This window comes from Triticum aestivum, chromosome 1D, assembly GCF_018294505.1.
Source record: "Triticum aestivum cultivar Chinese Spring chromosome 1D, IWGSC CS RefSeq v2.1, whole genome shotgun sequence".
NCBI lineage: Eukaryota > Viridiplantae > Streptophyta > Magnoliopsida > Poales > Poaceae > Triticum > Triticum aestivum.
The window spans coordinates 246,792,453-246,817,370 of NC_057796.1; the positions used below are offsets into that span (position 1 = coordinate 246,792,453).

The 24,918-nt window shown below is 41.4% G+C and overlaps 3 non-coding genes and 2 pseudogenes across 3 annotated transcripts; 2 read left to right on the forward strand and 3 right to left on the reverse strand.

Moving 5' to 3' along the window:
* Positions 1-1,569: 1,569 nt before the first annotated feature.
* LOC123158734 (photosystem I P700 chlorophyll a apoprotein A2-like) lies at positions 1,570-15,803 on the reverse strand (annotated as a pseudogene).
* Positions 15,804-18,586: 2,783 nt separating this feature from the next.
* LOC123167971 (photosystem I assembly protein Ycf3-like) lies at positions 18,587-20,699 on the reverse strand (annotated as a pseudogene).
* A 621-nt stretch (positions 20,700-21,320) lies between these two features.
* TRNAS-GGA (transfer RNA serine (anticodon GGA)) lies at positions 21,321-21,407 on the forward strand. The gene has a single exon. It is a non-coding gene; the product is annotated as a tRNA-Ser (tRNA).
* A 1,208-nt stretch (positions 21,408-22,615) lies between these two features.
* On the reverse strand, positions 22,616-22,688 carry TRNAT-UGU (transfer RNA threonine (anticodon UGU)). Its single transcript has one exon. It is a non-coding gene; the product is annotated as a tRNA-Thr (tRNA).
* Positions 22,689-24,320: 1,632 nt separating this feature from the next.
* TRNAF-GAA (transfer RNA phenylalanine (anticodon GAA)) lies at positions 24,321-24,393 on the forward strand. The gene has a single exon. It is a non-coding gene; the product is annotated as a tRNA-Phe (tRNA).
* Positions 24,394-24,918: the final 525 nt, after the last annotated feature.

Below are 24,918 nucleotides of genomic sequence, written 5' to 3' on the forward strand. Positions count from 1 at the left end.
ATTTCTTGTAGTGTAAACTAAATTCTGTTTTAGGCGAAGGAAGTATGCAACCGCTTTAGCAATAGTTGAGACTCAATCTTCAGACATTTCCGCCTATAATCCTAATAATGTAATGTCCATTACAGATGGACAAATATTGTTATCTGCAGATCTATTCAATGCCGAAATTCGACCCGCTATTAATGTGGGTATTTCTGTTTCCAGAGTAGGATCCGCGGCTCAAATCAAAGCAACGAAACAACTAGCTGGCAAATCAAAATTGGAACTAGCTCAATTCGCAGAGTTACAAGCCTTTGCACAATTCGCCTCTGCACTCGATAAAACAAGTCAGAATCAATTGACAAGGGGTCGACAATTAAGGGAATTGCTTAAACAATCCCAGGCAAATCCTCTCCCAGTGGAAGGGCAGATAGCTACTGTTTATACCAGAACAAGAGGATATCTTGATTCGTTAGAAATTGAACAGGTAAATAAATTTCTGGATGAGTTACATAAACATCTAAAAGATACTAAACCTCAATTCCAAGAAATTCTATCTTCTAGCAAGACATTCACCGAGCAAGCGGAAATCCTTTCTAAGGAAGCTATTCAGGAACAGCTGGAACGGTTTTCTCTTCAGTAACAAATAAATTTTGCATGTCTACTCTTGTTAGTAGAATAGGAATCGTTGAGAATGGTTTTTCATTTGAGTCATGCAAAAAAAATTCTTTGTTTTTAGTTTAGTATAGTTATATTTAGTTTAGTATAGTTATTTAAAGAATAGATAGAAATAAGATTGCGCCCAATAGGATTTGAACCTATACCAAACGTTTAGAAGACCTCTGTCCTATCCATTAGACAATGGACGCTTTTCTTTCATATTTTATTCTTTCTTTTATTATTTTTCTTCTTCCGAGATAAACTGTTAGACCAAAACTCTTTTAGGAAATAAAAAAATCCAGATACAAATGCATGATGTATATATTATATCATGCATGCATATATCATAAAGAAGGAGTATGGAGCCGGTAGTGGGAATCGAACCCACAACCCCAAGGTTATGAGCCTTATGAGCTACCAAACTGCCCTGTCAATACGCCCCTCTACCAATATCTATACAAATAGAATAGTCCATTTATACAGAATGGAAAGAGGGCTCCTCTATGATTATCACTTCCAGAAATCCATACAAATACGAAAGGGTATTTTATCCTTACCAACTGGATCTTGTTGCACCTGGTAACAAACATTCACAAACCATTTCTCGAAGTACGTGTACGGATAGCCCAAAATGTCGATAGTTAGCTCTAGGTCTTCCGGTCAAAAAACAATGTCGATGAAGGCATGTAGGTGCACTATTACGCGGTAGGGATTGCAATTTTTCTCATATTTTCGTTTTTTCACTCAAACTCAAGGGAGAAACTTTGCTTCTTATCTTTTTTTAAAGATTGACGAATCAAATGATATTTATGTTCTAATTTCTGCCGCTTCTTCTCCCTGAATAAAATTTTTTTTGCCATAATGTGTTGTTGCTATTATTACCAAGTATAGGTTCTAATCGTAGATGGAAAAATAAATAAAAAAGAAATCTAAAAAGGCAGATCCTCCCTCTCTATCAAGAGTAATGAACTAGGTGCTGATACAGTACAAAAAAGACAAACTAAATTAACCAAACTTGCCTGATGTTGAGGCAATCAAGAAAGTTGCATAAGTGAATATATAACCCATGGAAAAGTGAGCTAATCCAACCAATCTTGCTTGCACAATGGAAAGATCCACGGGCTTATCTCTCCAGCGAATTAAATTAGCTAAAGGTGTGAGTTCATGAGCCCATGCTAAAGTCTCAATTAATTCCTGCCAGGAAATTAAGAACATAAATCGAGTAGCCCAAACAAGATGTCCAAATAAGAACATCCACACCCATACCGATAAACTATTCATTCCAAAAGGACTATATCCGTTGATAAGTTGTGAAGAGTTTAACCATAGGTAATCTCTTAACAATTCCATCAAATAAATGGAGGATTCATTAAATTGTGAAACAGTGCCCTGCCATAATGTGACGCCCCCGATTCAATCGTACACTAATCATACATGCAAACGTGTACGATCAAGATCAGGGACTCACGGGAAGATATCACAACACAACTCTAAAAATAAAATAAGTCATACAAGCATCATAATACAAGCCAGGGGCCTCGAGGGCTCGAATACAAGTGCTCGATCATAGACGAGTCAGCGGAAGCAACAATATCTGAGTACAGACATAAGTTAAACAAGTTGCCATAAGATGGCTAGCACAAACTAGGATACAGATCGAAAGAGGCACAGGCCTCCTGCCTGGGATCCTCCTAAACTACTCCTGGTCGTTGTCAGCAGCCTGCACGTAGTAGTAGCCACCTGCGGTGTAGTAGGAGTCACCGTCGACGGTAACGTCTGGCTCCTGGGCTCCAGCATCTGGTTGCGACAACCAAGAAGAAAGGAAAAGGGCAAAAGGGGGAGAAAAGCAACCGTGAGTACTCATCCAAAGTACTCGCAATCAAGGATCTACACTACATATGCATGGGTATCTGTGTAAAGGGGCAATATCGGTGGACTGAACTGCAGAATGCCAGAATAACAGGGGATTGCTAATCCTGTCGAAGACTACGCTTCTGGCAGCCTCCATCTTGTAGCATGTAGAAGAGAGTAGATGGTAGGTTCACCAAGTATCATCGCATAGCATAATCCTACCCGGCGCCCTATGTGAGAGCGATCACCGGGTTATATCTGGCACTTGGAAAGGTGTGTTTTATTAAGTATCCGGTTCTAGTTGTCATAAGGTCAAGGTACAACTCCGGGTCATCCTTTTACCACGGATCACGGCTATTCGAATAGATAAACTTCCCTGCAGGGGTGCACCACATTACCCAACACACTCGATCCCCTTTGGCCGGACACACTTTCCTGGGTCATGCCCGGCCTCGGAAGATCAACACGTCGCAGCCCTACCTAGGCACAACAGAGAGGTCAGCATGCCGGTCTAAATCCTATGCGCGCATGGGTCTGGGCCCATCGCCCATTGTACACCTGCACGTTGCACACGCGGCCGGTGAGCAGACCTAGCAAGCTCCATTAAAAAGGAAGTTGCGTTACGCGGTCCAACCCGGCGCGCGCCGTTCTGTCGCTGGCATCAAGAGGGCTTCGGCTGATACCACGACGTCGAGTGCCCATAACTGTTCCCGCATAGTTGTTTAGTGCGTATAGGCCAGTGGCCAGACTCAGATCAAATACCAAGATCTCGTTAAGCATGTTATTTTAAAGTAACCGCGGACGCCGACCAGGGCCAGGCCCACCTCTCAACTAGGTGGTCTCAACCTGCCCTGTCGCTCCGCCACAAAGTAACAGCCGGGGGCCGTCGGGAACCCAGGTCCACCTCTACAGGGATGGAGCCACCTGTCCTTTCAGCCCCCACTTCGGAATCACTTCCGGTTACTCTATGAGCCGACCCGACTTTAGTCACCACATGTATCATATAATATGTATGTAAGTATATACCTATGATCACCTCCCGTGTGATCACGGCCCGGTAGTATATCATGGTAGACGGACAAGAATGTAGGGCCGCAGATGGAATACTAGCATCCTATACTAGGCATTTTGGATTGCAGGTAAGGGTAACAAGTATAGCAACAATGACAGGCTATGCAGCAGAATAGGATTAACCAAACGCAGTAACATGCTACACTACTCTAATGCAAGCAGTAGAGAGAAGGAATAGGCGATATCTGGTGATCAAGGGGGGGGCTTGCCTGGTTGCTCTGGGAAGAAGGACGGGTCATCAACACCGTAGTCGAACTGGGGGTCGTCGACAGCCTCGGGGTCTACCAGAAAGAAGTAACGGAGGGGAAACACAATAAATAACAGAGCAATCAAAGCATCACAAAGCGTAACATGGAAATACGCGGTGCTAGAGGTGACCTAACGCAGTAGGAGGTGATACCGGCGACGGGGGGAAACATCCGAGAAAGTATCCCCGGTGTTTCACGTTTTCGGACAGATGAACCGGAGGGGGAAAGTTGCGTGTTTGCTATGTCGAGGATGTGTGGCGGACGAATGGGCTACGTATTCGTATTCGTCTCGTCGTTGTGAGAAACTTTCATGTACAAAGTATTCTCATCCATGTTATGAATTATTTTATATTATTTTTCAATGTTTTATTCAATTTATGGATTTATTCATATTCCAAATTTAATCAGTAAGTACTTTTGCCACATAGTGCAGTGCCAGCCATAGTGTATGACAGGTGGGGTTAGGGTCAAAGTCAATAGTCCATTCAATAGTTGACTGGGTCAACTTTGACTGGTCAAACTGGCTGGTGGGACCCACCTGCCATAGAGAGAGTGTAAATTAACACTTCAATTAATTTGACATATTAGGTGGGGGTCATATGTTATATACTTAGATATTTTTAAACATACTTTCAAATGAAATGGGTCCACATGTCATCTAGCTATACCTAATCACTAATTAGTAGTCTACATAAACTAAACTAACAGGCTGCCACCACATGGCCATTCATAAAGGCACAAGGCCATGGCCACACACGACACAGAATGTGCCAGCGGCCTCAACGAACAACAGCAGCTATGGAAGTAGAAGAATCGATGGGTAGCAGCGACAAGAGGGTCAGTAGTAGCAGTTGCAAGTGCATAGCAGCATCTAGCGGGAGCAGCAGCACAGCAGGCAACCGCGGCAGCCGAAGCAGCAACACTAAGCAGCAGTAGCAATAGGCGGCAACAGAGGAGCAGCGGCGATGGCTCGCAGGGGCGTGGCCTCGGGTGGCTGGGCGCGGGCACGACGGGGCAAGCAGCGTCAGGCAATGCCGCGAGGCCACGTTTGGTCAGGCGCTTGCGGGTGCGGTGTGAAGAAGCAGCAGAGGCGGGAAAGCACCGCAGGCGGGAGCAGCGGCAACGCGGTGGCCGCGGGCTCGGCAGGCAGGGCGCGGCTGCCGGCACAGCCGGTCGCGGCAGGTGCGGACGCGCACAGGAGGTCATGGGGCATAGCGGGCGACAGGTGGTGAGTGGCAAGGCTGTGCGGGTCGAGGCCAACGCGGGCCGGCCAGAGCACCGAGCGGCGGTGGGCGCGGTGAGGTCCTCTGGGCGCGGACAGCGCCGTTGCGTGCGAGAGAGAGAGAGAGAGGAGAGGCCGGGGGCCTCACCGTAGTTCGTGGGAAGAGGGCAACGAGCCTTTGGGGAGGAGGACGGGGACGACGCGCGGCGATGGATGACGGCTCCGAGCGACGAGGTGGCTCCGGCGATGGGGGTTGGTGCCGGGTCGTGCCCCCGATCTCGATCCAGATCGGGGGGGAGAGAGCGAGGCGGAGTGGGGGTTGTGGGGGTGTCGGTGGATAGGGTTCGGCACCATGGGTTAAGGGAGAGGGGATAGGCCGGCCTGGAATGTGGCTGGGCCGAGGCCCGGGGGGAGGAGGACTTTGCCCTCTTTTACCTTTTTCTCGTTTTGTTTTTCTTTTTCTTTCTTTTTATTTATTTTAGTTCCTATTTATTATAGTTTCAAAATTATACCAAAGTGGCACCTAAATTGATGTTACCAATTATGCCACTGCCACATTAATTTTCAACCCAAACTAAAATAGTTTTGTAATTATTTAATATTTAAAAAGTATTTAAATAATTGTTTTGCCGTTGTTTTATTTATTATAGTGCATTTAAACACATTATAAAGGTGTGGTTTGTCCACCATAATTATCTATGCAATATTTGGTTCACTCCGAACATTTTAGTTTTAATATTTGAAAACTTTTATTGTTTGCATGATTTTTGGATTTGAATTAGAATCGGTTTCGAACTAACGCGAGATTAGCAACAGTAATGGAAGTGACGTGGCATCATTAGCAGAGAATTACTGCAGCTTAAATATCCATGCGTCACAATTCTCCTCCACTACAAGAAATCTCGTCCCGAGATTTAAGAGGGGAAGTGCGGGGAAGCGATTTGGTTACGAAATTCTAATGAGCGTACTCGATCTTGGTTGCTCTTCTTGAAGCGGCCGATCCATTACATTGATGCCTTCATTTCTCTGCTTCAGGTCATCATGACGAAGTCGACATCCTTTCTTCAGGAACTCCATCGTACTTACGAAAGAATAAAAAATGGGGGGGTATTCCGGGAGAACAGACCACTGCAAGGTTGACTATCTGGTCGATAACTTCGAGGAAGGTGGTGAAAAGTAACTCTCGAATTCAAACTTAAGAAATTATCAAGAGCAAAGTAAGAAGGTGCAAAGTAGAAATTTCAAGCGCATAGGCAATCGTTCGTTGCCTGATACGAAATGTGAAAGGGGTTCAGAGCAATGGGAATAATTATTGCGTCTGATACCAGAATAGATCACTAGGCAGGTGGCCCATGAACTACATATGAACTCAAGCTCTAGGAATAACTTTGGCAACATGGGTGTACAAGAGAGTCAGGTTTCGATCCTGTGGAACTATGGGTTATGGGCCCACCATGTGGTTAAAAGTACGAAGGCCATTGACATCTTACACGGTCATGATAGCAAGACATGTCAGAGGGTGGCCTGTCAGTTATGTTGGCAACAATGTTGGTACCAAGGGCGAGGGACGAAGAGAACCATCTTCCTGCTCGTTGAACGAGGCGGACCAATAGGCAAAGTTCTCGTCCATCGGCGGTTACCGAAATGTCATCAACAATAGTAACAGGGTCTTGCTGACAGAATTGTACACCGAGGTGTTTACATAAGCAGGAGAATATTACTACTTAGATCATATAGATCACAAGAAAGGTTAAACCAAACAATGGAAAGGAAAATATGATTATCAGATTAAACAGAACAATGGAAAGGAAAATGTGTTTAAACACATACTTCAGGGGTATATCCTTCCCAATGATAAGCAGAGCATGATATCCTTGGCAGGATATATAGTAGAAAACCCTTTAGGTAAGGGGAGAGAAATTTCAAGACATTACCCATGCAACAGTGTTAGGATAATTGACCAAGAAACATTTAGCATTGGGCTTCAAATGTCCTTGTTGAAAATCGGAGTACCACAGACATGCTTCGAGATAGCATTGACATGGTCTTCAAGCAAAGGTCGGACTTTGGATACAAGAAGGATTCATCGGGAACAACTTGTAGAATAAGTCTTACAGTTTCCCCATGGAAGAATGGGTAACCTTGCTGAAAAGGAAACTATAACAATAGGGCCTCCGGCCAGGTGTGCTAGGCACGACATCACCTTACCGGGTCACATAAAGACCATTGTTATAACTCTTGGAAATATGTTCCAACCATCATATCTGACCGAGATTCAGATCTGATTTGTGTTAGGATAACTCAGACTCAGGATGCCTGAGAAGAAAGGTGCAATACAAATTGTCGAGATGACATTGTAAGATTCTCGGGAATTGAACTATGGAAGCGAGTTCTGAAACAAGAGTTCATCATTAAATCAAGGAGAGGTGAGGTGAGGAGGTGGCTGATTGACTCAGCGACAATTCATTGAGATTTTCGAAAGATGGATTTCCACACTTATGTGAACAAGGAGATAACATTTGTCATATCAAACGATATAATGATGTATGACCGAGGAAAACATACACAATTAAACATTTGTTGAAAGGTGCACCCAAAATATGGGCTTAGGTAGCACGATCAAAGTTAGAATGGTGATTCTATAACCAATAGTCTAAGAACAAACGGTCGACCACAACTTCAAAGCAATAGGGTCGCTAGAAGTATAGAATCCAAGCAGCACCATTCACTTGTTGGTGTCCCGGTTAGAATCAACAACGGGACCAAGAAACAATGGTGATGGTGTGAAGAATCATAATAGCAAGAATTATTTAAGAGGTGGAGCAATTATCACAACATCCTTGATATAATAGATGATAATAACCCAAGGTGGAACATAACATAAACTAGATAGCAAGGAGCTCCATAACATGATCAAGTTTGTGCCGGAGGGAAGGCAATAAAGTGGTCGATGATAACACAAATCATTGAGGGTAAGGATGGTCCTTCTCATCATGAATTCAATTAATATCCTAGAAGAGCTCCGAATGTTGATGATGATCACGACAAATTTTTTCGAGATATTTCATGAAGATGTAATCGATCAGCGATGACACCAAGTCAAAGGAATGATGAAGTAAGAGGTTATTGGAACCACGGTTACGACACAAACTCGAAATCAAGCTTGTTGTTTAATGTGAAAGGGTATGACGAGGAAGATCGACGTAAGCTTAGCTATCGTCGCAAATTTTTCTACGGGGAGAAGGACCAGATAGCACAGTTAAAAATTTAGCACGATAATGATATACTCGATCAGGCTAGGAATGACTTGAAGGATTATTAAACTTCCCAACAACAAAGTACTAGGAGTACTGAATCACAGTGTTGATTCGATTCACTACGGGGTGTTCTCGATTGACGACAACCCAGAACCCGTGTAGTGACTATGACATGAAAAGGGTACTACTTCACCAAAAGTTCAAAAGTGGTAGGGAAATAGGATGATATCCTCGAGATACCAAGGGGTAAACTCGAAAGTAGGACAGAACAAAGGTTGGACAGGGGTATTGATCTGCAGAATACAAGTACCTTAACTTGCCCGAGGTAAAGAATCAAGGGTATCAATATGGCCAGAACCATGATTGCAAAAGACCCTATCCTAGATATAAGATGAACTTATACCAAGGGAATAATTAATTATAAGAGAAGCTTCCATGAAAAGATCAGCATCATGTCCATGGGCATGAGAGCAAAGTTCAAGGTCGACTCCTACTTCTCCAATGCATAACCATTCATTCACTGTTGTATTAAAATGATTTGAGTGTGAAAACCTAACTGGTGAATTACCAGAGGAGTATGACCCGTGAAAACTTTCGGGTTCACACGAATTAAGGAAGGCATAGGTTCAACCCGTCGGGGCATTTTATAAACATATACCACAAGCTTCAAGAGTAAATATTACCAGCTCGAGAGCAGAGCATGGTTGACCAATTCAGAGAATAGGATTTATCAATGGCATTATGTATCAGGGAAAGAACTCGAGGTTTTTGTATACCAAGGACACTGTCGGATGAAAATTCAACAAAGGATCTGACGGTCCATAACGGAGCTGATGTGAGCATCGGCACACAAGCAGAGGAAGTAACAATGCAAAGGCATTGGATTATAGAAACAACTGGCTAATTCAAGGCTCCAATGCAAATGAATTACGATTTCCAATTCATGGGATCAGAAGCAAACGCTCTGATTAATGATGGATAAGTTGAGTAGGCTTAGGGGTAAAATCGATAGCCATATGATTGGTCGAGATCCAACTCATCTTTAAAATGACGCCTGAGCTGGAAGGATAAATTCTAGGACCTGATTGAGGATTGCGGGCATTCGCAACATATTAAATCAGCGGACTCAAAATGATAATGACAAAGGATGCCAATAAGATTACCAGACTTATTGGATTGTCCAGAATGCAAGGAAGCAAGAATTTCAAGAGCAATAGGTTGTTGAGGATTTTCGGAAGATCGAATGATTTTCGAAGACCATTGTGAAACACATGAACAACTGGGGATGAGAGGATACTCGGCAAGTGTGAGGAATTATCCATAGGGTTACTCATGTGGCAAAGAATTGCAAGGCAGTAAGCACAAAGTATTCTCCACACAAGAGAGAGTATTTTAGGGCATCTTGCAATAATAAGATCATCGGGGAGTGATTGTATGAATGACAAGTGTACGTGGTCATCCGTAGGGGTTTATAGATGGAAGGGAATTGCAAAAGCAATGTCACAAAGTCTCGCGAGAACGTCGTAGAGTATCTTAGGAATCTTCTGGTGAAGCAGGCCATCATCTGGAATGAAGGGGCTCTCCGGTAGAAAGTATTTACGCGAACCTAGAGTTAGAGTTAGCAAAACCATTTAACCCGAATAGAAGAGAGGTCAGAATCCCAGAGTATAGACGGGGACTAAAAGATCCTAATACCACCCAATGGCGACGTGGGGCCGTAAGCCGCACAGCTATGTTAGTAAAAAGTTTTGGAATTACTAGAATCAACTTCGGCCCAGGAGTTGGAAGGGGGATTCCTACATGCAGTCGACTCTGATACCAACTTGTGACGCCCCCGATTCAATCGTACACTAATCATACACGCAAACGTGTACGATCATGATCAGGGACTCACGGGAAGATATCACAACACAACTCTAAAAATAAAATAAGTCATACAAGCATCATAATACAAGCCAGGGACCTCGAGGACTCGAATACAAGTGCTCGATCATAGACGAGTCAGCGGAAGCAACAATATATGAGTACATACATAAGTTAAACACGTTGCCATAAGATGGCTAGCACAAACTGGGATACAGATCAAAAGAGGTGCAGGCCTCCTGCCTGGGATCCTCCTAAACTACTCCTGGTCGTTGTCAGCAGCCTGCACGTAGTAGTAGGCACCTGCGGTGTAGTAGGAGTCACCGTCGATAGTAACGTTTGGCTCCTGGGCTCCAGCATCTGGTTGCGACAACCGAGAAGAAAGGAAAAGGGCAAAAGGGGGAGAAAAGGAATCGTGAGTACTCATCCAAAGTACTCGCAATCAAGGATCTACACTACATATGCATGGGTATCTGTGTAAAGGGGCAATATCAGTGGACTGAACTGTAGAATGCCAGAATAACAGGGGGATAGCTAATCGTGTCGAAGACTATGCTTCTGGCAGCTTCCATCTTGTAGCATGTAGAAGAGAGTAGATGGTAGGTTCACCAAGTATCATCGCATAGCATAATCCTACCCGGCGATCCTCCCCTTGTCGCCGTGTGTGAAAGCGATCACCGGGTTTATATCTGACACTTGGAAGGGTGTGTTTTTTTAAGTATCTAGTTCTAGTTGTCATTAGGTCAAGGTACAACTCCAGGTCGTCCTTTTACCACGGATCATGACTATTCGAATAGATAAACTTCCCTGCAGGGGTGCACCACATTACCCAACACGCTCGATCCCCTTTGGCCGGACACACTTTCCTGGGTCATGCCCGGCCTCAGAAGATCAACAAGTCACAGCCCCACCTAGGCACAACAGAGAGGTCAACACGCCGGTCTAAATCCTATGCGCGCAGGGGTCTGGGCCCATCACCCATTGCACACATGCACGTTGCGTACGCGGCCGGTGAGCAGACCTAGCAACCTCCATTAAGAAAGGAAGTTGCGTTACGCGGTCCAACCCAGCGCGCGCCGCTCAGTTGCTGATGTCAAGAAGGCTTCGGCTGATACCACGACGTCGAGTGCCCATAACTGTTCCCGCGTAGTTTGTTAGTGCGTATAGGCCAGTGGCCAGACTCAGATCAAATACCAAGATCTTGTTAAGCGTGTTGTTTTAAAAGTAACCGCGGACGCCGACCAGGGCCAGGCCCACCTCTCGACTAGGTGGTCTCAACCTGCCCTGTCGCTCCGCCACAAAGTAACAGCCGGGGGCCGTCGAGAACCTAGGCCCACCTCTACCGGGATGGAGCCACCTGTCCTTTCAGCCCCCATATCGGAATCACTTGCGGGTACTCTACGAGCCAACCCGACTTTAGTCACCACAAGTATCATATAATATGTATGTAAGTATATACCCGTGATCACCTCCCGAGTGATCACGGCTCGGTAGTATACCATGGCATACGGACAAGAATGTAAGGCCACAGATGGAATACTAGCATCCTATACTAAGCATTTAGGATTGTAGGTAAGGGTAACAACTGTAGCAACAATGACAGGCTATGCAGCAGAATAGGATTAAGCAAAAGCAGTATACACTACTCTAATGCAAGCAGTAGAGAGAAGGAATAGGCGATATCTGGTGATCAAGGGGGGGTGGGCTTGCCTGGTTGCTGTGGCAAGAAGGACGGGTCGTCAACACCGTAGTCGAACTGGGGGTCGTCAGTAGCCTCAGGGTCTACCGCAAAGAAGTAACAGAGGGGGAACACAATAAATAATAGAGCAATCAAAGCATCACAAAGCGTAACATGGCAATACGTGGTGCTAGAGGTGACCTAATGCAGTAGGAGGTGATACCGGCGAAGGGGGGAAACATTCGGGAAAGTATCCTCGGTGTTTCACCTTTTCGGACAGATGAACCGGAGGGGGAAAGTTGCGTGTTTGCTATGCTAAGGATGTGTGGCGGACGAATGGGCTGCATATTAGTATTCGTCTCGTCGTTCTGAGGAACTTTCATGTAAAAAGTATTCTCACCCGAGTTATGAATTATTTTATATTATTGTTCAAAGTTTTATTGAATTTATGGATTTATTCATATTCCAAATTTAATCAGTAAGTACTTTTGCCACATAGTGCAGTACCAGCCACACTGTATGACAAGTGGGGTCAGGGTCAAAGTCAATAATCCATTCAATAGTTGACTGGGTCAACATGGACTGGTGGGACCCAGCTGAGAGAGTGTAAATTAACAGTTTAATTAATTTAACAGATTAGGTGGGGGCTACATGTCATTGACTTAGATATTTCTAAACATGCTTTTAAATGAAATGGGTCCACATGTCATCTGGTTATACCTAATCACTAATTAGTAGTCCACATAAACTAAACTAACAGGCCTGCCACCACATGGACATGCACAAAGGCACAAGGCCATGGCCATACATGGCACAGGAGGCCTGAATGTGCCAGCGGCCTCAACCAACAGCAGCAGCAGCTATGGCAGTAGAAGAATCGATGGGTAGCAGCGACAAGAGGGTCAGCAGTAGCAGCGGCAAGTGCATAGTAGCATCTAGCGGGAGATTGCAGCACAGCAGGCAGCCATGACAGGCGAAGCAGCAGTGCTAAGCAGCAGTAGCAATAGGCGGCAACAGACGAGCAACGACAAGCAGCGGCGATGGCTCGCAGGGGCGTGGCCTCAGGTGGCTGGGTGCGGGCACGATGGGGGAAGCACCGTCAGGCAGTGGCATGAGGCCACGTTCGGGCAGGCGCTCGCGGGTGCGGTGGGAAGGAGCAGCAGAGGCGGGGAGCACCGCAGGCGGGAGCAGCCGCGGGCTCAACAGGCAGGGCGCGGCTGCCGGCACAGCCGGCCACGGCAGGTGCGGACGCGCACAGGAGGTCACGGGGCATGGCAGGCGACCGGTGGCGAGTGGCAAGGCTGTGCGGGTCGAGGCCAACGTGGGCCGGCCGGAGCAGCGAGCAGCGGTGGGCGCGGTGAGGTCCTGTGGGCGCCGACAGCGCCGTTGCATGCAAGGGAGAGAGGAGAGGCCGGGGGCCTCACCGTACGTTCGTGGGAAGAGGGCGGCGAGGCTCGGTGGATCCTTTGGGGAGGAGGACAGGGACGACGCGCGGCGATGGATGACGGCTCCGGGCGACGAGGTGGCTCCGGCGAGGGCGGTTGGCGCCGGGTCGTGCCCCCGATCTCGATCCAGATCGGGGGGAGAGAGCGAGGCGGAGTGGGGGTTGTGGGGGTGTCGGTGCATGGGGTTCGCCACTAGGCGGTTAAGAGGGAGAGGGGATAGGCCGGCCTGACATGTGGTTGGGCCGAGGCCCGGGGGGAGGGGGGCTTTGTCCTCTTTTACCTTTTTTCTCGTTTTGTTTTTCTTTTTTCTTTTCTTTTCATTTATTTTAGTTCCTATTTATTATAGTTTCAAAATTATACCAAAGTGGCACCTAAATTCATGTCACCAATTATGTCACTGCCACATTAATTTTCAACCCAAACTAAAATAGTTTTGTAATTATTTAATATTTAAAAAGTATTTAAATAATTGTTTTGCCGCTGTTTTATTTATTATAGTGCATTTAAACACATTATAAAGGTGTGGTTCCTCCACCATAATTATCTATGCAATATTTGGTTCACTCCAAACATTTTAGTTTTAATATTTGAAAACTTTTATTGTTTGCATGATTTTTGGATTTGAATTAGAATCGGTTTCGAACTAACGCGAGATTAGCAACAATAATCGAAGTGACGTGGCATCATTACTAGAGAATTACTGTAGCTTAAATATCCGGGCGTCACACATAATGTGATATGTTTCCAATGCCAATAAAAAGTAACCCACCTAGTGGTATTTAACATCCATAAAACTGCCAAATAAAATGTGTCCCAAGCAGAAATATCACAAGTACCGCCGCGCCCTGGGCCGTCACAAGGAAAACTATATCCAAAATCCTTTTTATCCGGCATTAATTTGGAACCGCGTGCATCTAAAGCGCCCTTTACTAAAATCAATGTAGTTGTATGCAAACCTAGAGCAATAGCATGATGAACCAAGAAATCCCCGGGTCCTATTGTTAGGAAAAGCAAATTACTATTCTCATTAACAGCATTCAACCATCCGGGCAACCATAGTCTTCGACCCGCATTGAAAGTGGGGCCATTCGTTGAAGATAAGATTATATCGAACCCATATGTCGTATTGCCATGAGCAGATTGTATCCATTGGGCAAATACAGGTTCGATCAAGATTTTCTTTTCTGGAGTACCAAAAGCAAGCATGACGTCGTTATGAACATAAAGGCCCAAGGTATGGAATCCTAGAAAGAGGCTAGCCCAACTTAAATTAGACATGATAGCTTCTTTATGGTCTAACATTCTTGCCAATACATTATCCTCATTCTGTTCCGGATTGTAATCCCTAATAAAAAATAGCTCCATGAGCAAAAGCCCCTATCATGATGAACCCTGCAATATATTGGTGATGAGTATATAAAGCAGCTTGAGTAGTAAAGTCTTGTGCTGTGAATGCATAAGGAGGTAAAGAGTACATATGTTGAGCTACTAAGGAAGTAATAGCCCCTAAAGAAGCTGGAGCAAGACCTAACTGATAATGAATCGAATTGTTGATTGTGTCATAATGTCCCTTCTGCCCACGCCCTAATCGACCCCCCGGAGGAGTATGCGCTTCTGAAAGATCTTTAATACTGTGCCCAATTCCGAACTTATTTCGATACATGTGACCGGCAATGAGAAAAATAAATGCAATAGCTAAATCATGGTGAGCCATATCGGTCAACCACATACTTTGTGTTTGTGGATGGAATCCCCCAAGAAGAGTTAGAATGGCAGTTCCCACTCCTTGAGCGGTACCATATAAATGATTACTCGAATCAGACTTTTGGGCATACAGATTCCATTGACCTGTCAAAAGGGGTCCCAACCCCTGGGGATAGGGTAATACATCTAAGAAATTATTCCATCAAACATACTCCCCCTGGATGCGGGAATAGCAACATGAACTAAATGTCCTGTCCAAGCCAAAGAACTTACCCCGAAAAGTCCTGACAAATGATGATTGAGACGAGATTCCGCGTTTTTGAACCACGAAAGGCTTGGTTTCCATTTGGGTTGTAGATGTAACGAACCTGCTATTAAGGACATCGTAGAAAGAAATAATAGAAAAAGAGCTCTAGTATAAAGATCCTCATTGGTGTGTAATCCTATTGTACACCACCACTGATAAACTCTAGAATAAGCAATATTCACTGGACCAGCAACACCTCCTCGAGTAAAGGCTTCCACAGCGGGTTGACCAAAATGAGGATCCCAAATCGCATGAGCAATAGGTCTTACGTGTAAAGGATCTTGTATCCATGATTCAAAATTTCCTTGCCAAGCTACATGAAACAGATTTCCGGACGTCCATAGAAAGATTATTGCTAATTGCCCAAAGTGAGAAGCAAAAATGTTCTGATAAAGACATTCCTCAGTAATATCATCATGACTTTCAAAATCATGTGCGGTAGCAATACCAAACCAAATACGACGGGTAGTGGGGTCCTGAGCTAAGTCTTGGCTAAACCTGGGAAATCTTAATTCCATAATGCCTTTCAAATCCTCCTAGCCACTATCCTACTGCAATAATTCTTGCTAAGAAGAATGCCCATGTCGTGGCAATTCCACCCAGAAGGTAATGGGTTACTCCTACATCGCGTCCTTGTATAATGCTCAAGGCTCTAGGTTGAGTAGCAGGAGCAACTTTTAATTTGTTATGAGCCCAAACGATAGATTCAATGAGTTCTTGCCAATAACCACGGCCGCTGAATAAAAACGTTAAACTGAAGGCCCAGATAAAATGAGTACCTAAGAAAAAAAATACCATATGCAGATAATGAAGAACCATAAGACTGAATGACTTGTGATGCCTGTGCCCACAAGAAATCTTGAAGCCACCCATTAATCGTAATGGAACTCTATGCAAAGTTCCCCCCCTGTAATATGAGTTACCGCCCCTTGATCACTTATAGTACCCCAAACATCCGACTACATTTTCCAACTGAAATGGAAAATTACTACCGAAATTGCATTGTACTTTCAGAATAAACCTAAGAAAACATGATCCCAGGCGGATACTTGACATGTTCCCCCTCGTCCAGGCCCATCGCAAGGAAAGTGAAAACCTAGATTTACTTTATCGGGTATCAAACGGGAACTCCGAGAAAATAGAATACCTTTCAAAAGTATTAATACAGTCACATGTATGGTAAATGCATGAATGTGATGGACTAAAAAAATCTGTGGTTCCTAATGGAATAGGTAACAAAGCCACTTTGCCACCTACTACTACTAACTCGCCGCCTCCCCACGTTAAGCTAGTACTTGTTGTTGCACCAGGAGCTGTTACGCCAGGCGCAGTAGCATGGATATTTTGTACCCATTGAGAAAAGATAGGTTCTAATTGTATGGCAATATCCGAAAACATATCTTGTGGATGGCCTATAGCACTCATGGTATTATTATGAATGTACAAGCCAAAACTGTGAAAACCTAGAAATATACATACCCAGTTAAGATGGGATATGATTGCGTTGCGGTGTCTAAGGACGTGATCTAATAGATCGTTGTATCGAGTAGTTGGATCATAGTCTCTTACCATAAAAATTGTTGCATGTGCGGCAACACCGACTATTAGAAATCCGCCAATCCACATGTGGTGTGTGAACAAGGAAAGTTGTGTACCATAGTCAGTAGCTAGGTATGGATAGGGAGGCATAGAATACATATGATGAGCTACAACAATGGTTGTAGAGCCTAGCATAGCTAGGTTAAGAGATAATTGAGCATGCCACGACGTTGTTAAGATTTCGTAAAGACCCTAATGGCCTTTGTGAGCCTCCAAAATATCTTTAAGTCCATGGCCAATACCCCAATTGGTCCTATACATATGACATGCGATTAGGAAAAGCATAGCAATAGCTAAACGATGGTGCACAATATCGGTCAGCCAGAGACCACCGGTTACTGGATCTAGTCCTCCGCGAAAAGTCAGAAATTCTGCATATTTGGACCAATTTAAAGTGAAACGGGGGGTTGCTCCTTCGGTAAAACTAGGATAAAGTTGAGCCAAAAGGTCCCGATTCAGGATAAATTCATGAGGAAGTGGTATCTCTTTAGGATCCACCCCAGCGTCAAGAAATTGGTTAATTGGTAAAGATACATGAATTTGGTGCCCCGCCCAAGAAAGAGACCCAAGTCCTAATAATCCCGCTAAGTGGTGATTCAACATGGGTTCTACATCTTGGAACCAGGCCAATTTGGGAGCGGCTTTGTGATAATGGAACCAACAAGCAAAAATCATTAACGATGCAAAAATCAATGCACCAATTGCAGTACAATAGAGTTGTAATTCACTAGTTATTCCAGATGCTCGCCAAAGCTGAAAAAACCATAGGTTATTTGGATTCCTCGGAAACCCCCACCTACATAACCATTCAATATTTATTGCCCTACTATAGGCCAAACTACCTGAGCACTGGGTCCAATGTGAGTAGGATCACTTAGGCATGCTTCAAAATTGAAAAAATGGGCGCCATGAAAGTACATGCCACTCAACCAAAGAAAGATAAAGGAAAGTTGCCCGAAACGAGCACTAAAGACATTTCGAGAAATCTCCTCCAAATCACCAGTATGATTATCGAAATCGTGAGCATTAGCATGTAGGTTCCTGATCCAAGTGGTAGTATCAAGGCCCTTAGCTAGTGTTCTTGAGAAATGGCCGGGTCTGGCCCATTCCTCAAAAGATGTTTTTACAGGATCCCTATCCACAACAATTTTTACTTCTGGTTCCGGCGAACGAATAATCATTAAGTCCTCCTCTTTCTGGACAAGACATACAAAGAGACCCGCAACTGTCTTTTTAGCGAATCTTTGAAAGATATAGATTTTGAAAGATAGATTTTGAAAGATAGATATTGTGATTAGTTATGTTCTTTACTATCTACCATCCTTCTATTTTTTTAGTTATTCACTGGAGCAATTATATATTGAAGTCAATCCAAGGCAAGTGTTCGGGTCTATTATGACATAAAGATTAGGTGCCTAACGGACATTGTTTATCTTGAAAAACAAATATTTCTCGATGTAAGAAAAAAAATCTTTTTTATTTTTAATTTAAGAAACTAGTGTTTTTTTGAGGGCATAAGCTCCTATCTATATCTACTTTCCTTGAGCATAATATAGGGTTTTTTATTTGATTCTAAATTGCAAGATAACTCATTAGAATTATTAATAAGATGGTCCTAATATATTAGCAATATTTTGATTGCCCCTTCTTTTTATTCACTTTATTACTTCTATTCTAGACCCTATCCCTATGGTTTATTCTCATGAAATATCATATAAAATAGAAGGTATAAGAAATGGATATAATGAAATTCTTGATTCGATCTTACGACCTAATTTATTTGATTAATGGGTCAACAACCAAACCACCCATTTTATGAAAAAGAAGGAGCATGGTCTTATTCAAATTCAAAGCGCTTCGTAATCTTCAACCAGTTATGTGCTTCAATATAATTTACCGGAGTAAGCGCTATAGCTCGTTTCCAATATTCAGCAGCTTGATCAAACCAAGCTTCCACAATTCCTGAATCACCCTATAGAATGGCATGTTCTCCTCGGTCGGAATAGGTAGTTCCTTCCCTTAGACCTGTACTTGAGAGTTTATTACCTCATACGGCTCAGAAATTGCTATCTGAATTTCCGCTATCTTAACTGAATTCGATTTATCAAAAATTGATCCAATTTGTTCTTGGGTTAAGCAGAAGAAATTAATTACCTAAGTTTCAAACCCTAATTTTTACAATAATCAGTTTGATATTTTTTCCCACCTTCAGAAGAATGAAGCATAGATAGATATAGAGCCTTCGTTCAAATTTTCTAAAAGGTAACTATCCCTGTTTCATATATGAAATCTCTATAAAATCCTTGAAAAAAGACTTTTTTACATAAGAAAGAAAAAAGAAATAACTATCTTTGGGATCTGATACAACACCGCTGCTTAATCCCTTAGTGGATCAGCTCTATTACATAAGCGGATTCCTAAATTTTGCCCCATATCATGGGATAAGTAAGCATTTTTCCAGTTGTATCGACCCAGTCGCTCACTAATTGATCTTTACGGTGCTTTCTCTATCAATTTGAGAAACTTTATCCATAGAGTAGTAGTGTAGGCCATACTTTCTTTGTTTTTTGACTCTCGTGAAGTGTCCTTCCTTCCTACAACTGATAGGGAAAAATCGTTGTTTTTATGATCCCTATGTAGAAAGCCCTTTTTTCTAGTATTTACTAGAAAATTTGATCCTCTTTTTTTTCTATAGTGGAGATAGTCGCGCGTAATGACAGATCACGGCCATATTATTAAAAGCTTGCGGTAAGAAGGGGTTTCGTTCTAGTGCCCGGAAATAATATTCCAAAGCCTTTGTATGTTCTCCATTGCTTGTGTGTATAAGGCCTATGTTATAGAGTATATAATTTCGATCATAGGGATCGATTTCTAGTCGCGTAGCTTCATAATAATTTTGCAAAGCTTCCGCATAATTTCCTTCGGATTGAGGCAACATCCGTTCCGGTCGTTCATTCTATTCAAAAAATCTCAGTTCCAAAACCATACATGAGGTTTTCATCTCATACGGCTCCTCCCTTCTGTACATAATAGTACTAAGTGAAATAATCTATAGAATCAAAATAGAATTAGTCCTGTCTCATTATGAACCGAAAGGGGCTGGTATTTTTCCAAGAAATCTCTACCAACCTTCCCACAAGAGGTTTTTCTTAACACCAATGAATTCTATTAATGCTAGAGGAAACCACTAGCTCCAATAATTTCCTTGTTCTCAACGCCTCCTATTTATAGGTATTAGCTACTTCAATGATCTTTGATGGTTATAGGGGTATCCAAAGTACAAACCTGATGGTTGTTTGTTATCCCAACCATTCTTCCCAGCCCTGATACCGAACAGGAAAGGGGTAATTTCTAACAAAGTTTTTCTCTTGTTGATTCCTATTTCTAGGTGTAGTGCTTTTCTCCCCTATGCTACCTACGGATACTAATAGAGTAGGATTGACATGTCATCCATACCATACCATATCCTGTAGGTGTAACCTTTTGCTCAATACTCAAATCTACAATTGAAGCGTGGGTTTGTTTGCTAATCGAGGATACACGACGGAAGGAATTGTTAGTTCGCCTCACCTTCCCGAAGCGTGGGTTTGTTCGCTTTACAAATTTGGTTCTCTCTATGCCAACCCCTTCTCTTTTCCGTAAGACTGAGGTATAGGTAGGGCTAGAACAAGCAAAAAAAAGAGTAAGATCACACCATCTCCATAATAAGTAAATGCCTTTTTCTCCTGAGGTTGTCGGAATTATTCACAATAAAATATTGCCTAAATTGAGGAGGTCTTATCAATGAATTTTCCATTTACACGAGATTTAGGCATAATTCCCAACCCATTCTATAGAATTGTTTTCATTCCTTCACAAAATAACATAAAAACAAACACATTCGATTCTTATAATTATAAATAGATTGATCCATATGCTTTACTCTAAATCCATATGCTTTGAATGGATAAGAGAGATATGGATTTTCTGCTCAGCTCAAATTGTATCCTTTTCCTTCTGTTTGGACATGAAGAGATATGAAATATTTGACTAAGACTGGATTTCATTCCACTTTCCTATTTCTGAACAATAACTTATGTTATCAACTATTTCATGTTTTCAAAGTTATTGATTGTCTCATACCCTATTTTTGATTTCGATAGTATGGTGTAGCGCATCTTATGCAAACCGAATTCTAAGGTGTCTTTATTTTATTATGCAATAAGAAGAATTCTTCCATTTTCTTTTTCTTTAGTTGCGGGAAAACCCAAATTAAAACTTTTATTTTATAGCAAGCGCAATTTCTAGTAAAAAAGAATCATGTATCCTTCCACTTAGATGAAAAGGAATTTTTCCAATAGAACTATGGAACCCCCGAGTGGTTGTGGTTGTACCAGTACTGTAGGAATAAGAAAACTCGCTATTCACTCAGTTTATTTTCCATAATAAGTTATGTAGGAGAGATGGCCGAGCGGTTCAAGGCGTAGCATTGGAACTGCTATGTAGAATTTTGTTTACCGAGGGTTCGAATCCCTCTCTTTCTGTTTTTCTTAGTTCATCAACGTTAAGGATCACAATGTATCAAATCAAATAACAATTTTTTTCCAACAATAATATAATATCCTATATTATCTTATTTTGATGTAATAGAAATTAGAAATTCTCTATAGCATATTACTGTGGTATGAAAAAGACACATAGAGGAAAAAATAAAAAAAGGATCCTAATCATAGGGTCAATCAATTTTAGCTAGTTGATGGGAAAATATGAATTAATGGTAAAGGTCTTAGGGAGATTTAGTTCGGGGAAAGGGGAAGTGGAAGAAAATTCTATGAACCTTTCCTTTTTTCCTTAAGTTCAAGTCTGACGAGAGTAATATTCTACAACTAACAACTCATTTATTTTGAGACCGACCCACTTCCTATTTAGGATTTTATTTACTAGTCCTTTATATTCCAACGTGTCAATCGCCAAATGCTTTGGCAATTTCCCTAGGTCCGATGGAGCAATATAATTTTGAACCAGGCCTTTTGATCTTTGTTTATGTTTCGTAGTAATAATATCTCGGGGTTTGCAACGAAAACTTGGTATATTGACTATATGACCATTAACTAAAAGATGTCTATGGTTTACTAATTGGCGGGCCCCAGGAATGTTTGAAGCCATACCCAATCGAAAAAGGATATTATCCAAACACATTTCAAGTAATTGTAGTAAAACCTGGCGTGTTGACCTTTTTGCTTTTCCAGCGATATGTACAAATCTAAGTAATTGTCGTTCTGTCAGACCATAATGAAAACACAATTTCTGTTTTTCTTGAAGACGAATACGATATTGCTCCTTTTCCCCAGAATTGAATTTTTTTAAGATTACTTCTTGATTTAGGTGTTTTTCTAGTGAGTCCTGGTAAAGCTCCCAGACGGAATTTTTTTTAAACGAGGTCCTCGATAACGGGACATGAAGACTCCTTTTTTATTTTACTGAAATTTCATTTTACAAAATTAATTTCATTGTATTTACATTACATAATACATCAAAATTAAGACTGAATTAAACTACAAGGTAAACAGAGTGAAATCAACTAAAGTACCCCAACATGGAATTTCATTAAAATCTTTATTTTTTGTATATATATTATTTATTTTATTGTTTTGTATCTAGCAAAATTGTAAGGTAAAAAACATAAAAGATCATGGCCATTTAATTCGGAAAAAAGAGATTCCTATTCGTAGAACATCGATAGAGAAGAAAAAGCCAACTATCGGATTTGAACCGATGACCCTCACATTACAAATGCGATGCTCTAACCTCTGAGCTAAGTGGGCTTACATAACGGAAATAGTGTAACAAATAGAAATAGGTATAGTATAGGAAATCCGTAAAATCTCAGATATTAGTTATTAATCTTAGCTATTAACTAATTCTATATTTGAAGCTATACTTATAAAAGTAAAAAATACTAAAACTTCATAAACATAAAGTTAGCTTGATATGCTTAACTATAGGATATTAAAAATAAAATTATAGAATTTATTGGTATTTTCATTCGATCATTATAGACTTTATTATTTGTTAATAATTTGATGATTAATATTTCACTAAGCGGAACATAGATCCAGAGTAAATAAAATTGCTAATTCTGATTAGAAAATGAAGAATAAATATCAAGCATTATAGTATAATTTTGAATACTATAAAAAAGTAGGACGGGAGGTGGGGGAGATAAAAACTTTTGGATACATTGATTTGGATTGAATTGCAAATACATCAAGGATAGAATCAATTCAATTCTGAATTGCAATAAGCAAGCAAGGTCTCTCAAATAGAGTCGAACTGAACTGCTAGACTACGTTGAGTGATGAACTCAATGATCCAAAAAAACTAAGTGATGGATGAAATTACAGAAGGAATCCTGGTCTCAAAGAACAGGGAAATGAGGATATGGAGAAATTGGTAGACGCTACGGACTTGATTGTATTGAGACTTGGTATGGAAACTTGCTAAGTGGTAACTTCCAAATTCAGAGAAACCCTAGAACTAAAAAGGGCAATCCTGAGCCAAATCTGTGTTTTGAGAAAACAAGGGGTTCTCGAACTAGAATACAAAGGGAAAGGATAGGTGCAGAGACTCAATGGAAGTTGTTCTAACGAATCGAGTTAATTACGTTGTGTTGTTAGTGGAATTCCTTCTAATTCTAAATTAGAGAAAGAGGGGTTTTATACCTTATACATGTAATAAACACGTATAGATACTGACATAGAAAACAATTAATCGTAGAACTCATATTATATTATAATTATAATATAGGTTCTTTATCTTTTTAAAAAATGAAATTAGAAATGATAATGATTATGAAAGACAAAAATCATATCACAATATTTTTTTCATTATTGTGAATCCACTCCATTCGAATATTGAATAATTAAATTCTTCAATTAAAATTCAAAGTTTTCGAGATATTTAAAAAAGTGGATTAATCAGACGAGGACAAAGAGAGAGTCCCATTCTATTTGTCAATACTGACAACAATGAAATTTCTAGCTAAAGGAAAATCCATCGACTTTATAAGTGTTGAGGGTTCAAGTCCCTCTATCCCCAAATACTCTTTTATTCCCTAACTATACTATATTATTATTATTTATCCTCTTTTTTTCTTTTTATGAATGGGTTTAAGATTCATTATCTTTCTTATTCTAATCTTTCACAAAGGAATGCGAAGAGAACTCAATGGATCTTATCCTATTCATTGAATAGATTTCTTTTTTATTAGAGTATCGGCAAGAAATGTTGGTTATTCACTCTATTTTTAAGTTTTATTTAAGTAAACCATGCATAATGCATAGGACTACCCCCCCCCCCCCATTTCCAAATTTTAAATTCGAAATACTTTAATTAATTTTTAGTCCTTTTAATTAACATAGGTACAAATACTCTACTAGGATGATGCAAAAGAAAAGGTCAGGATAGCTCAGTTGGTAGAGCAGAGTACTGAAAATCCTCATGTCACCAGTTCAAATCTGGTTCCTGGCAGAGAAAAAAAAAGATCCACCGAATAGGTATTGATCCAAATACCTCGAGATGGATTGTGATACATATTCATTAATAATATTTATTCATCTAAGTGGATAAATCTATAATATAAATATAGAGGCACTTCTTTTTCTTTTTAAAGAAGTTTTAAAATATATATTTTCTTTATGATAAAGAAGGGGGTGAGATTCCCCTTTATTTTTTTGCGTTTCTTAATTTTGTATTCCGCTATTCCGGCGAATATTTTTTTAGTCTTGCTTATCTTTATCTTATCTTATTTTCCTAGTTGTGCTAAGTAATGTGCGCGGTACAAAGTTCCTGGTAGAGAACTTCTTTGAGTCAAGCTATTTTTCTGTTCATATGAAGGAAATTAATATGCGATTTTCAAAATACGGAAATCCAAATGAAACCCTTTTTTCTCAGTCTATCTAGAATGCTTTGGTATAATTAAGAATTAATTATAAATAGGTATTTTGTTTCACCTAGTTAAAGAACCTAAAAATATGCCTTGACTTGAATAAAATC